This window comes from Ovis canadensis, chromosome 7 (genome assembly GCF_042477335.2).
Source record: "Ovis canadensis isolate MfBH-ARS-UI-01 breed Bighorn chromosome 7, ARS-UI_OviCan_v2, whole genome shotgun sequence".
NCBI lineage: Eukaryota > Metazoa > Chordata > Mammalia > Artiodactyla > Bovidae > Ovis > Ovis canadensis.
Window position 1 is genome coordinate 70,048,459 of NC_091251.1, and position 12,795 is coordinate 70,061,253.

Genomic DNA, 12,795 nt, shown 5'->3' on the forward strand with positions numbered 1-12,795 from the left:
CTCCCTTGATAGCCCTTCTTTCTACTTAATAGACTTATGGGTCACTTGGTTTATGGCAAATGACAAATAAGTATCTGACAAGTAAGAGTTCATGTTGATTTTGCCTGCATAATATCAAGTTTGAATTTTTTCCAAAGAATCTAATTTATTTGGCAGACTCAGATAGAGAGAAGAACAGATTAAGTGCCAGGTGAAAGCTCCCAACTATATTTTCATTTATAATATCAATAAAAAGTTTGCCAAAATACAGCTTTTTTAAGTAAAGTTATCTGCACTCTTATTCCAGCTTTAGGATATTCAACAACTTCGACCACATTTTATGAAGAATGTTACAGAAAATTTTATACCTAGAAATCTGGAATTTTAGTTCTTTGATACAAATTCTACTTTATCCAACCACTAGTAAGAAGGTAAAGTCTTGTTCTAGTTTGCTATTTAAATCTTACTGATTAAATAGAAAAAACAAGAAGTGAAATTCCTTGAGTTTCTCTGTCTTCAGTATCAACTTTATATTACTTAACCTTTCAAGCAACTGAACTGAAAATATTTATAAAAATTACAGTGAAGTGCAGATTTTATTTGGGGAATCAAAATATGAACAGAGGATAGGAAAGATGAAAATTTGCCTTTAGAAGACTGTATCATTTCTTTCTCCAACTATAAAAGTAGATGATTTTTACTTCAGTTCAACAAAGGTAAATATGAGTTTTGTGGGAAAGGACTTTGATAATCTGCTACATTGTTTTCTTCTAGTTGTAGATTTTTTTAGATTAGCAATATCTTATTAGTAGACTCAGCAATTTATTTTTCTTTTGAAGGAAGAGTTTTAGCCCTTCTGTTGGCATTCACTGATTTTAGTTACGTGTTCATAGAGATTTTGATGAAATGGTACATTTGTAGTAAATACAAATGAGCTTTGCAGTTTTCTTTTGCTTTTTTAATTTCTGCTTTGTGTGCATATGTGCTAAGTCACTTCAGTCATGTCCGACTCTTTGTGACCCTATGGGCATTAGCCCACCAGGCTATATCCATGGGATTCTCCAGGCAAGAATACTGGAGTGGGTTGCAGTGCCCTCCTCCAGGGGATCTTCCTGACCCAGGGATCAAACCTGCATTTCTTGTGTATCCTGCATCAGCAGGCAGGTTCTTTACCACTAGCATCACCTGGAAAGCCCAATTTCTGCCTTAGGTATAAGCAAAATTTATTTTAATATTTGAACTAATTTATTTAATATTTGTCTCTAAAATTTCAACCTAATCTCAGTTAATGAGACTTCAAAAATAGAAATTGCTTTTCAAACTAGTAGATTATACTAGTTTGAAGGCTTTGTATTTTCCCATTAACAAGGGAATATGCTGAATTTATTCAAAATGATGCCAGATAACCAGTTTTGTAGTTTAAAATTTTGTTGATGTTTTCAGTGCTCTATTTACCTCAGAGGTAACTCTAAAGGGGATAGGGAGGGTAATGAAAATAAAATCAAAGTCTTGAACAAAAATCATTTTTTGCTTCCTGTAAGAAAGATACTCTGTAAATTCAGGAGGTCTGAATCAAATCACTGATCATTTTAGAATTTGAGAGAAATTATGTAGTACTTATGATTTGATCATAAGAGTATTATAGTGGCCATATTACAGTAAAGATTATAAATTTCCTTGTTTAATGTTTCCATAATTAAGGACAGCTTTTGTATCTAAGAAAATGTTCATGGGGGAAGATATTTTAAACTAGGTTTTCTAGAAAAGTCCTACATTGTTGGCAATTAATGGACAACTAAAAGAAAAAAATGTAGAATATTTAATGTCATCATGTATTTCTTTGATTAGGCATAAAATGTATCATAAACAACTGCTTTTCCTTCAGAACATGGATTTTTTTTTCAATATCTAAAATTTACCTGGTCAGCCTATAGGATTTCCCGTGAGACAGGTCAGTATAAATTAGGTAGGTTTTGCCCCTTTTATACTTTCTGTTGTCTTTTTATCACATGAGAACCTATTTTAAATACATGATTGAATTTTTACTTCTTAAATGAAGTTTTGAGTGTGGAATTCTTTTTTTTCAACCCTTTGATATGTTAGTATAAATTAGTACTTTTATAACACTACTAGGCTTTATTTTTTTATGGAACATGATTTAAAAAATTTCAAAGTGTTAATTTGGCTGTGCTTTGAATCTCTTCATTATGTGCCAATACTGACAAGAAAAAGTTTTTTTAATGTATTGAATTCACTATGTATTCAATAAATTCTATTTTAAAATAAAATTTGATTTTGTTTTCATTTGAAAAATAATTGAAAATGAACTGAAAGCTACTAGATCATGTTCACATAAGATAAAAATAATAATAATCACAAAAATGTGTAGTTATTTTAACTCTGACAAATTATCCATAACCTAGATTCCACAAATATCATTTATGAGAAATTTATATTAATACATAATGACCCTTAATAAGTATTTATTAAATTGATGTATATATAGACTTTTTTTAAAACCAAGAAATTATCAAACCCTTTGTAATGAATATCCCTAGCATTTGCAGCTTTGCTGATATTCTCACAAGTTACTAAGATTCCTGCTGCCATTGTACTGTTTTGTTTTTTTAACTCGCATGTGGATGGCCCAGATATATGTCTTGACCACACGTTAAGAAGTCCTACCCCCTCTACGCATTAAAGTCGCTTCAGTCGTGTCTGACTTTTTGCCACCCCCCATAGATTGTACCCCATAAGACACCACTGTCCAAAGGATTCTCCAGGCAAGAATACTGGGGTGGTTTGCCATACCCTCCTCCAGGGGATCTTCCTGAGTTAAGGGTAGAACCCATGTCTCTTTACACCCCCATGGCAGGCAGGTTTCTTTACCACTAGCGTCATCTGGGAAGGGATTTTGTTTCATTCCACAGGTCCATATACCTGAAATGGAAAAGATGCATAAGAAACTGGAAAGAGAGGGATTATGATGGCTTGAGCACAGCAGTGAGAGAGAGACTTATTTTTCACTGTATACTCTTGTACCACTTACATTTTCTGTCATAGATATATGGAGCCCTAGTCCAAGGTCAGTTCAGTTCAGTTCGGTTCAGTCGCTCAGTCACGTACGATTCTTTGTGACCCCATGGACTGAAGCATGCCAGGATCACAGAAGAAAAATCTCTGAAAGTGACCAAGCCCCATAGCAGCTGTTGCCATGAGCCTTAGTATCTAAACCAGCCGGTTCCCTAACCCCATACCAGGTAAAATACCCACCCTCTAGCATCCTAGCCAATCACCTAATGTCTCCCTCCCAGTAGAAATTTTCTGTCTTGAGGCTATAAAAATTGACTACTGACCTGTGAAAGGGGTTGGCTCTCCCTTGAGCCAGCCCGCTGTTCTAACAGGGTCTCTCACTCATAAACTTGGTTTTTCTCTCATTCTGCCTCATGACTGGAAATTCTTTTCCAACCCACACACAGACCCCAACAATATACATCTATTAAGATTCAAAATACAAATCAAAAAAAATACTGAATTACTCCCCTCTAAATAGGTATTCATACTAATAGATGGTTAATAAAATACTCATATCATTTTCTTCAGGTACTGAAGTGAAGTTGCTCAGTCATGTCCAACTCTTTAGGCACTAAGCTTTGTAAACAGTATAATGTATAGTGGGACTAAAGAGAGAAATATTTAACCAATTGTCATGTTTTTAATTTATTATTATTTTTTTATTTTTTGGTCACAACATGCAGCATACAGATCTTAGTTCCCTGACCTGGGATAGAACGTGTCCCCCCTGCTGTGGAAGCATAGAGTCTTAACCACTGGACAGCCAGGGAAGTTCCCCAGTTGTCATGTTTTTTATCTTCAAATTTATTTTCCTTACAAATTATGCTTATTAGCTTGAAATTCATTTTACTTTGCTAGAAAATAGCAGTAAAACTTAATTTTTTAAGCTCATTCCCATTTCTATAATTGCATGAAGACTCTAGAATCGATGTCAGAAGTTTTCAATATTTCTTGTCACCCTTAACCAAAAGTCCCACAAAAAAATTAAAGCAAAAGTGGAAATGCCCTGGTGGTCCACTAGTTAGGACTGAACTGAGTGCTTTCACTGCGGGTCCCAGCTCAGTCCCTAGTCAGGGAACTAAGATCCCATAAGCCGAGTGGCAAGGCCAAAAAAAAAAAAAAAAAAAAAGCAAAAATAAAAATAATGTATCACTGAAGGGCATTAACAATGGAAAACAATGTCCAATTCCAGGCAACCCTGATGATAACAAAGTATTCTTGGTAAAAATTTGGAAATTTCAACAACCTGCATATGAGCTCTTGGAGTAGACACTTTGCACTTGCAGCAATAGCCAGATTCAGCAGAATTCTGGAGAGAGCTCTGTAAATGAGAGGAAGGCAGTAATTCTTAACAGCTCCTTTAGGAGATTGGGGTAAATAGTTCTTACCCCTGGCTGAAAATTACTATTTGACATGTTATTATGTTAAAAACAACTTTCCAATTTAGATCATAGGATCACCTCTCTAGCTAAGTGGGAAAGGTATCAATTGGGTTCTAATTAATAGTTACCTACTAATAGATTCTGCTAGCTTTAGAAAACCAAGTAATTTTTTTTTACAGATGAATCCTCACTTGAAACTTCAGTTGAATCCTCACTTATTATTTTCTCTGTAAACTCTACTCCAGCCCCTTTCAGTGCAGAGAAATAAAACAGGCAAATAGAAGGGCCAAGTCCTCTCCATACTGTTCCAAACGTCTCTCAAAGAATTCTAGTACTCATCATCCCCACTGCCAACAACTCAATTTGACTCAATTTAATTCACCTGTACTGTAATAGACTTTTAGTTGGTCTTCCAGATGTTAATGTCACTATCAGTTCCCCTTCCACATCACTTGCCAGTGATTTTTCTAAGATGAAAATCTGATCGTGCAAATTCAAGTGTTTTAAAAAAAAAAACCTGTAATAGCACCAAATTTGTTTAAGAATGGTCTAGTTTCCTTAATGTGGTTTTCTAGTCCCTGTTCCTAACTCCCCTATGCCATGTACCCAGTCATGTCCAACTCTTTGTGACCCCATGGACTGTAGCCTGCCAGACTCCTGTCCACAGGATTTTCCAGGCAAGAACACTGGAGTATTTCTCAGTATTTCTCCCTCCAGGGGATCTTTTCAACCCAGGAATCAAACCCATCTCTCCTGTGTCTCCTGTATTGTAGGCAGATTGTTTACCCTCTGAGCCATCTGGAAGCCCCCTTTCTAACTTAATTTCCCATTATTTTCCTCTACATAATTCCTGCCCCTTACACTATTCCTAAGAAGCTCTGTGCACAGGCCCACCTTTCATATTCAGCCATCACCTACATACCCTTCAAATGTCAGTTTAGGTATCACTGGAATGGAAAGAGAAATGTAGAAAGAACAAATATATTCCTTTACAGAGTTCCATTGTAAAAGGAAGGAGAGAAATGGGTCAAGAAATAAGTTTGGAATGGGAGTCGGGTATTGACAAGGGGAGAAATAACAGCATTTTTGAATGCTGGTGTTTAGTTCAGTCGTGTCTGACTGCGACCCCATGAACCAGAGCACTCCAGGCCTCCCTGTCCATCACCAACTCCTGGAGTCCACCCAAACCCATGTCCATTGAGTCGGTGATGCCATCCAACCATCTCATCCTCCGTCATCACCTTCTCCTCCTGCCTTCGATCTTTCCCAGCATCAGGGTCTTTTCAAATGAGTTAGCTCCTCACATCAGGTGGCCAAAGTATTGGAGTTTCACCTTCAACATCAGTCCTTCCAAAGACTGATGGAAGGACTGATCTTTAGGATGGACTGATTGGATCTCCTTGCAGTCCAAGGGACTTTCAAGACTCTTCTCCAACACCACATGTCAAAAGTATCAATTCTTCGGCACTCAGCTTTCTTCAGTTTTTCTGGAACTCTTGCTTTTTCGATAATCTGGCGGATGTTGGCAATTTGATCTCTGGTTCCTCTGCCTTTTCTAAAACCAGCTTGAACATCTGGAAGTTCATGGTTCACGTATTGCTGAAGCCTGACTTGGAGAATTTTAAGCATTACTTTACTAGCATGTGAGATGAGTGCAATTGTGTGGTAGTTTGAGCATTCTTTGGCATTGCCTTTTCTTTGGGAGAATGTTGATGGGGATCCAATAAAAGGTGATATTTTGATGATGTTGGAAAGAGATTGGAGAATTAACTAAGTTTATATACTTAAGTAGGCCAGAGGTGATGGAACTTAGTGTCCAAGTAGAAAGGTTTGCATTAAATAGGACTATGGAGGGTTTGTCCCCAGTATCTAAAGATAAGGTGTAATATTGAATAGAACCAGGGCTGTGATTTAGTCAAGCAAATTCCTGAAAGCAAAAGAGGAACAAGGGAATGAATTTAGGATGTGTGTGAAGGAGTGAATATAACTTATTAACCATGAATTTTAACTGGGTAAAGAACATGAGGATTTGAGGCACAGTACGGGGGGTGGTGGGGTGGTGGTAGTGGTTGTAAATGATAGTGAAAAGGTGTTAGGATAAATGCGGGTCCCTATAATAATCGTAGGTCCCTACAGTGTTGAATGATTGTTGAGTTTGGGAAAGCAGAAAAAGTTGAATAGATGGCAGTGGTAGTCCAGGTAAACTGATAGGAATGGAAATTATGAGGAATTGACAATATTGGTAATGATAAGGTCAATGTAGATTTCCCAGGTAAAATACAGGATGCCCATTTAAATTTAAATTTTAGATAAAAAGTGGATGCTTTTTTAGTATAAATATGTTCCAAAGTATGCTTAGAATGGATTTATTTTCATCCATTATGCTGATCTTGCCATGGGTCCCTTCTGCCTAGTAACCTCTGTTTTTCAATTGGGGAATATTTTCTTAAATTAGTTGATTCCCTTCATTTTCTCTGCTTTTTTCTTTCTGGAATCCCTAATTATATTGATTTTTTACCTCCTGTCTTACTTTTCTTCTCAAATATTCTACTTTTTGTCTTTTTGCCTCGTTATCTGCAAGATTTCCTTAACATCTAATCCTTTTATTGAATTTATTTCTGCTATCATGTTAAAATTCCCAAGAGATCATTATTTGCTTTTTGCTCTCTGAAATTTTATTTTTTATTATATCTTACTGCTGTTTCATTAATGCTGTATATTCTTTTAATGCTCTGAAAATATTAATAGGGTTTTTGTTTGTTTGTTTTTGAAATTGTCCCTTGTATATAACCACCATTTATTTTTTCCAATTCCATTTTTGTGTGGTATATCTTAGAAGCTTTCTTCAAAGAGAAGATAATCATTAGTTTTCTGTTTATGTTTAATAGTATGATACTAAAAATACAGTTGGACACTCTGAGCACATAAGTGGTTTATTAAATGACAGTTGCATTGTAGGATAATCTGGCTCTGCTATCAGGAAACCCCAACCCCAGTATATTTGAATGTTTTCTCTTGGGGCTGATCAGATTGCTCAGAAAAGTGTCTTCCAGTCTCCTGGAATCATGTGGTAAGGAAAGTGTTGAGAGTCTCAGCATTCTACTTGCAAACATTCACTCAAACACCATTTTCAGTGTGTTACTGATACACATCCTTTATTTTAATGGGTATCATCCAAGTCAAAGACATCTGTTTTACTCTCTCCAAAGAACAAACCTCATTCTTCTTCCAGAGCCAGGGGAAAAAAAATTGCCCAGCTACATGAAGTAGAGATGTGTGACCCTTCATGAATGATAGGATTAGAAAATAACAATTTTGTAATTCCAAATGAAATAATTGGTTTAGGCAATAATTATCAGTGTATAAAACCATTAGATGAGAGGAGGGCTTAAGGTGTCAGCACCTGACATCACTGATAAACGTTAGCATTACTAAAAGGGCTTCCCTGACGATAAAGAATTCGCCTGCCAATACAGAAGACACAGGTTTGATCCCTGGATTGCCAAAATCCCTGGAGAAGGAAATGGTAACCCACTCCAGTATTCTTGCCTGGAGAATCCCATGGACAGAGGAGCCTGGTGGGCTACCGTCCGTGGGGTCACAAAGAGTGGGACATGGCTGAGTGCAGCATGGCAGCAGTAAGCAGCAGCATTACTAAAAGTGTGATGACTAGGCATCACGGGCCTTTCAACGTGGTGCAGTGTGAAGCACAAAGCACCATGAAGTGTTCTTGGAAAAAAAAGATAACCTGAAATCTCATCAAATCTAGAGTATGAACTTCTAACAGTGGGAAATATGGAGGATGAAGACCTTAAATGATGCTTGAGGGAGGAAACTTACAGAATATGCAACATTCTCAAGGACAATTGAATTGGCTCTTGTAATAAATCAATAGTACAGGGGAGAAAATTGCGAAACAAAGAGCTGCTCTAAATTAGAAGAAACTTCTGTAATGTGACACCCAAATCTCACATTTATTGAATTGGGATCCAACTTATTTGGATCCCAATTCAATAAACCAACTAAATAAGACATTTGTGAGTCAACTGGGAAAATTTGGTTATGAACTAGATATAAAATGATATCAAATAATTATTTTTTTCAATGTGATAATGGCATCATGTCCATAGCATATATGCATATGCTCTAACTGAAGAGGCCTGATTTTCACCATCTCAATTATTCAAGAACTATTTATTAAATACCTATGATATGCCAGGCACTGTAATAAGCTATTGGGGTTAAAGATTAATATTTGAAACATTCCCGGTATTTTTGGTGCCATTTTATAAGCTTTCCTCTTACAAAACAAGTTAATTATTTTGAAAGAATGTCTAAGAAAGAAAATCCATTAATCCTCAATTCAAAGTACAACAAAATTTCTTGGAACTGGTTTAATCACTCTGCTTATACAAACAAAGGATTTGCCATTTATGAGGGTCTAATTTACATGACAGGGAAATTGTACATAAAGTAAACGTTTCATGTATTGGCTCTCTTTTTAATTGTTTTAATACTTTAATCAATGTTAATTGTTTTAATTCATATGTTGTCCATGTTTTTCAACTTTGAGTCACACTGTTCCTTTCTCAGTTGCCCAGGGACTTCACGCTGGTGGCAAAACTGTTCAGGGAGAAGTCAGAGTGTGATTAATGTGAAAACAATTATGTAAGCCAATATTTGGACCTAGTGAAGTAAACAAAGAATCTTGATTAGCTCATTAATTAGTTTGAGGAAGAGATTTTGTGAAAGACTGAATCATATATAAACTGATCTCTATTATTAGTGACAGATTTCTCAGCTGTGTTTTACTGCCACAAGAGGTAATGTAGCATAAGGGTTAAAGACATAAACTCTGGAATTAGACTGCCTTGGTTGAAACCCTTTCTCTGCCTTGTGCCTCAGTTTCCTCCTCTGTACAATAAGGATGAAAATAATAGTGTCTAGTTCATAGAGTTCAGAGGATTTGATACACATTGAGTGAATAGAGCAATACCTGAGAGGGAGAAACCACCCAACAAATGCTCACTATTCAATGTTCAGAAGTAAGGACTCCTGATGCTTTCCAATTGTTTTACTATGAAGCTTACTTTTACTTATCTGCATATAAACCTCTATACTTATTTGTGTTGATGTCAAGGTGAAACATGTTTAAAATAATTGTAGGAAATCATAAAACCTGGCTAGCATCAGAGATATTCATCCTTTATAAACTGTACTCCTTATTGGTCGCTTTAGATATAACTTACAATAAACTTACAGCATTCCAAAAATATATTTTTCTAGGTTAAAATTAAGCCCCTTTACTATTAAATACCCAAAAGCCACAAAGAATCTGCTAATTTTTTTTTGTATGCTAATGTTTAAAATAGTTGCTTTACTGTTGCCACATCCCTACAGTAGCTGTTGATGAGTTTAAATCGACAAAATGTCCTTCTGAAAATTTCTAAATGTAAATGGAACACCAAATATTGTATATATTTGTTAACAAATTTAAATTATAAAAACAAAGAAGAAATTGTGGGCTAATCATTGACATTATTTGGATTGACTGAGCTTTTGTTTTTGTTTTAATCCATTTCTCCTCTTTACAGTTTGGGAGCTATATAATCTATTTCTTTTCTCTCGGTTCTTAATTTTTTTAATGTACTTATGAAACTGGAAGTCTAAAACAGAATGGCTGTCTCTATTTCCTTCCAAAACAATGAAAGAGCTTTGAAATAATGGTCTTCAGATATTTTTATTTGCATATCACTTAAAATAAATTTGAAACGCTATTAGGGATGGATGGGTTAACTATACTTATTGTGGTAAACATTCTGTAATATATACATATATTAAATCATTATGTTGTACTCCTGAAACTAATAAAACATTACATGTCAATTATATCGCAATAAAATATGTTTCAGTGTAAAAAAGCACTATGTAACTCACATATTTCATCATAATTTAAGATATTTGCAATAAATATAATTAACAAAATATTTAAAATTTAGAAACTTTTAAATATAAACTTTATCACTTGGATTTTAAATATTATTTGATACTCATCACCATTCACTTAAGAAAAGTAAACTCTTCTTCAAAATTGGAAAAAGAAAATTTTCTTTGGCCTTGCATGCAGCATGTGGAATCTTATTTGCCTGACCAGAAATTGTACCCATGCCTCTTGCATTGGAAGTATGGAGCTTACACACTAGACTGTCAGGGAAGTCTCCCAAATAGGAAATTTTACGTTGTTCTTTTTCTGTCCTTGACTTGTGTTTCTATTCTAATTTCCCAATATGATTTTTTTTAATTAATACATTTTATCTTTAGAGTAGTTTTACATTTATAGAAAAATTGAGTGAGAAAGTATAGAGTTCTCTTACACCCCTTTCAAAACCCTCCCCCTCTCCCGAGTTTCCCCTACTATTAACATCTTGCATTAGTGTTGTACATTAGTCACAATTGATAAACCAATATTGATACCTTATTATTAATTAAAGCTCATTATTTACATTGGGATTCACTCTGTGTTGTATATTCTATGGTTTTGACAAATGTATAATGACATGTATCCACATTACCCTATCATACAGACTAGTTCATTGCTTCAACATGCCCTGTCCTCCATCTATACATCCCTCCCTCTCTCCTTTCAAACTTCTGGCAATCACTAACTTTTAAACATTTCCCTAATTTTGCCTTTTCCAGAATGACACAGAATTGGAATCATACAGTTTGTAGCCTTTCAGACTTGCTTCTTTTTCTTAAAAAATATTTGTTTCCTCTATGTCTTTTCATGGCATGATAATTCATTTATCACAGAATAATATTCTATTGTGTGGACATACCACAGTTAGTTTCTCTATCCATTTAATGAAACACAAACTGATTATTTGGCAATCCTGAATAAGGCTATTATTAACAATTATTTTGCATATTTTTACGTGGACAAAAGTTTTTACCCCATTTGCGTAAATACCAAAGATAACAATTGCTGGATCCTATCAAAAGAGTACATTTAGTTTTTGTCATACTATCTTCCAAAGTGTCAGTACTATTTTCCATTCCTGCAGCTCCACATTTTTTGCCAGTAAGTGGTACTGGTTTTTGGGAGGTCTCAGTCCCTTGTCACATGTACCAGTTCAGAGGCTGCTTGAGTGTCTTCATGACATGGCAGCTGCTTTCCCCCAGAATTAGTGATCTAAAAGAGTCAGGGGGAAGCCAAAATGTCTCTTATGGCCAAGCTTAGAAGTCACACATTGCCATTTTCACAGTATCCCGTTGATTACACTGATCAGCCCTATTCATTGTGGAAGGAAACTACACAAGAGTGAGAATACCAGGAAATGAGGAACATTGAGCGTCCTATGGGAGGTTGACGAATGCAGCTACTAAGACGTTTATCTTTAGGATGAGTTAGGCTTGTATCCATCTCTAGTCCCACTAGACCAGTGTTTCTCATACTTTTTTTCATGATCAGTCCACTATGGAGTCTTTTTAGATATGTTTTTCCTAATTCCATGCTCCCTTCATGAAATATTAATGTTTCTTTATGTACTGTGCGTATATCTGTGCTAGATATATATGTGTATATACATATACACATTAAGTAATATTTTTCACCACTCCCCCGAGAAGCAATTTTCACTACCTTGAAGGAGGTGATGTCATCCCCTCTGAGGTTGAGAATGTATGCGCTAGACTGAAAGCTAAAAATCCAAGAGTTGGTACAATACCAAACCTTTACATCTTTTTATGTCATGAACTTCACTTGATGTTTTAAATAGCGTATAGTAGTAAATGTTTAATTGTTGCAAATAACTGGGCAAAGGTAGGGAGGAGAATGAGTATGTGATCCAGTGAGAGTGGAAAATACAGATGCCATTGACCAAAATGGAAACAGAGCCTCTACGAGAAAGAAGTGAGAGAAGAGAGCATTTTTTTTTTTAGAAGACAGCATTTAATGAACTTTTTCTGAAATATTGCATTTCTCCATCTTGTTCAGCACTGAACATTGAATAGGACTGTTCTTGATATATTCTTAGGAATTCAACATTTTTTTGGGGAATGAATAAATTCATCTAGCAGAACTGACAGCTCATTGAAGGTCAGCATATGTGAACTTCAGGGCTGTCTGATCACCTGTAAACTACAGAATTTATTTTCAGTAGTTCAATTAAGGTATCGGCTGGGAAAAAAAAGCGCACAACATAAAAGTTGAGAATTAGGTTTTATTTGAGGACATTACTGAGTACTATAGCCTGGAAACAGCCTCTTTGACAGCTCTGAGAACTGTTCCAAAAAGGTAAGGGAGGAGTCAGGTTATATGGGAGTTTTTGCTGAAAAAAAAAAAAAAAGTAACTGAACA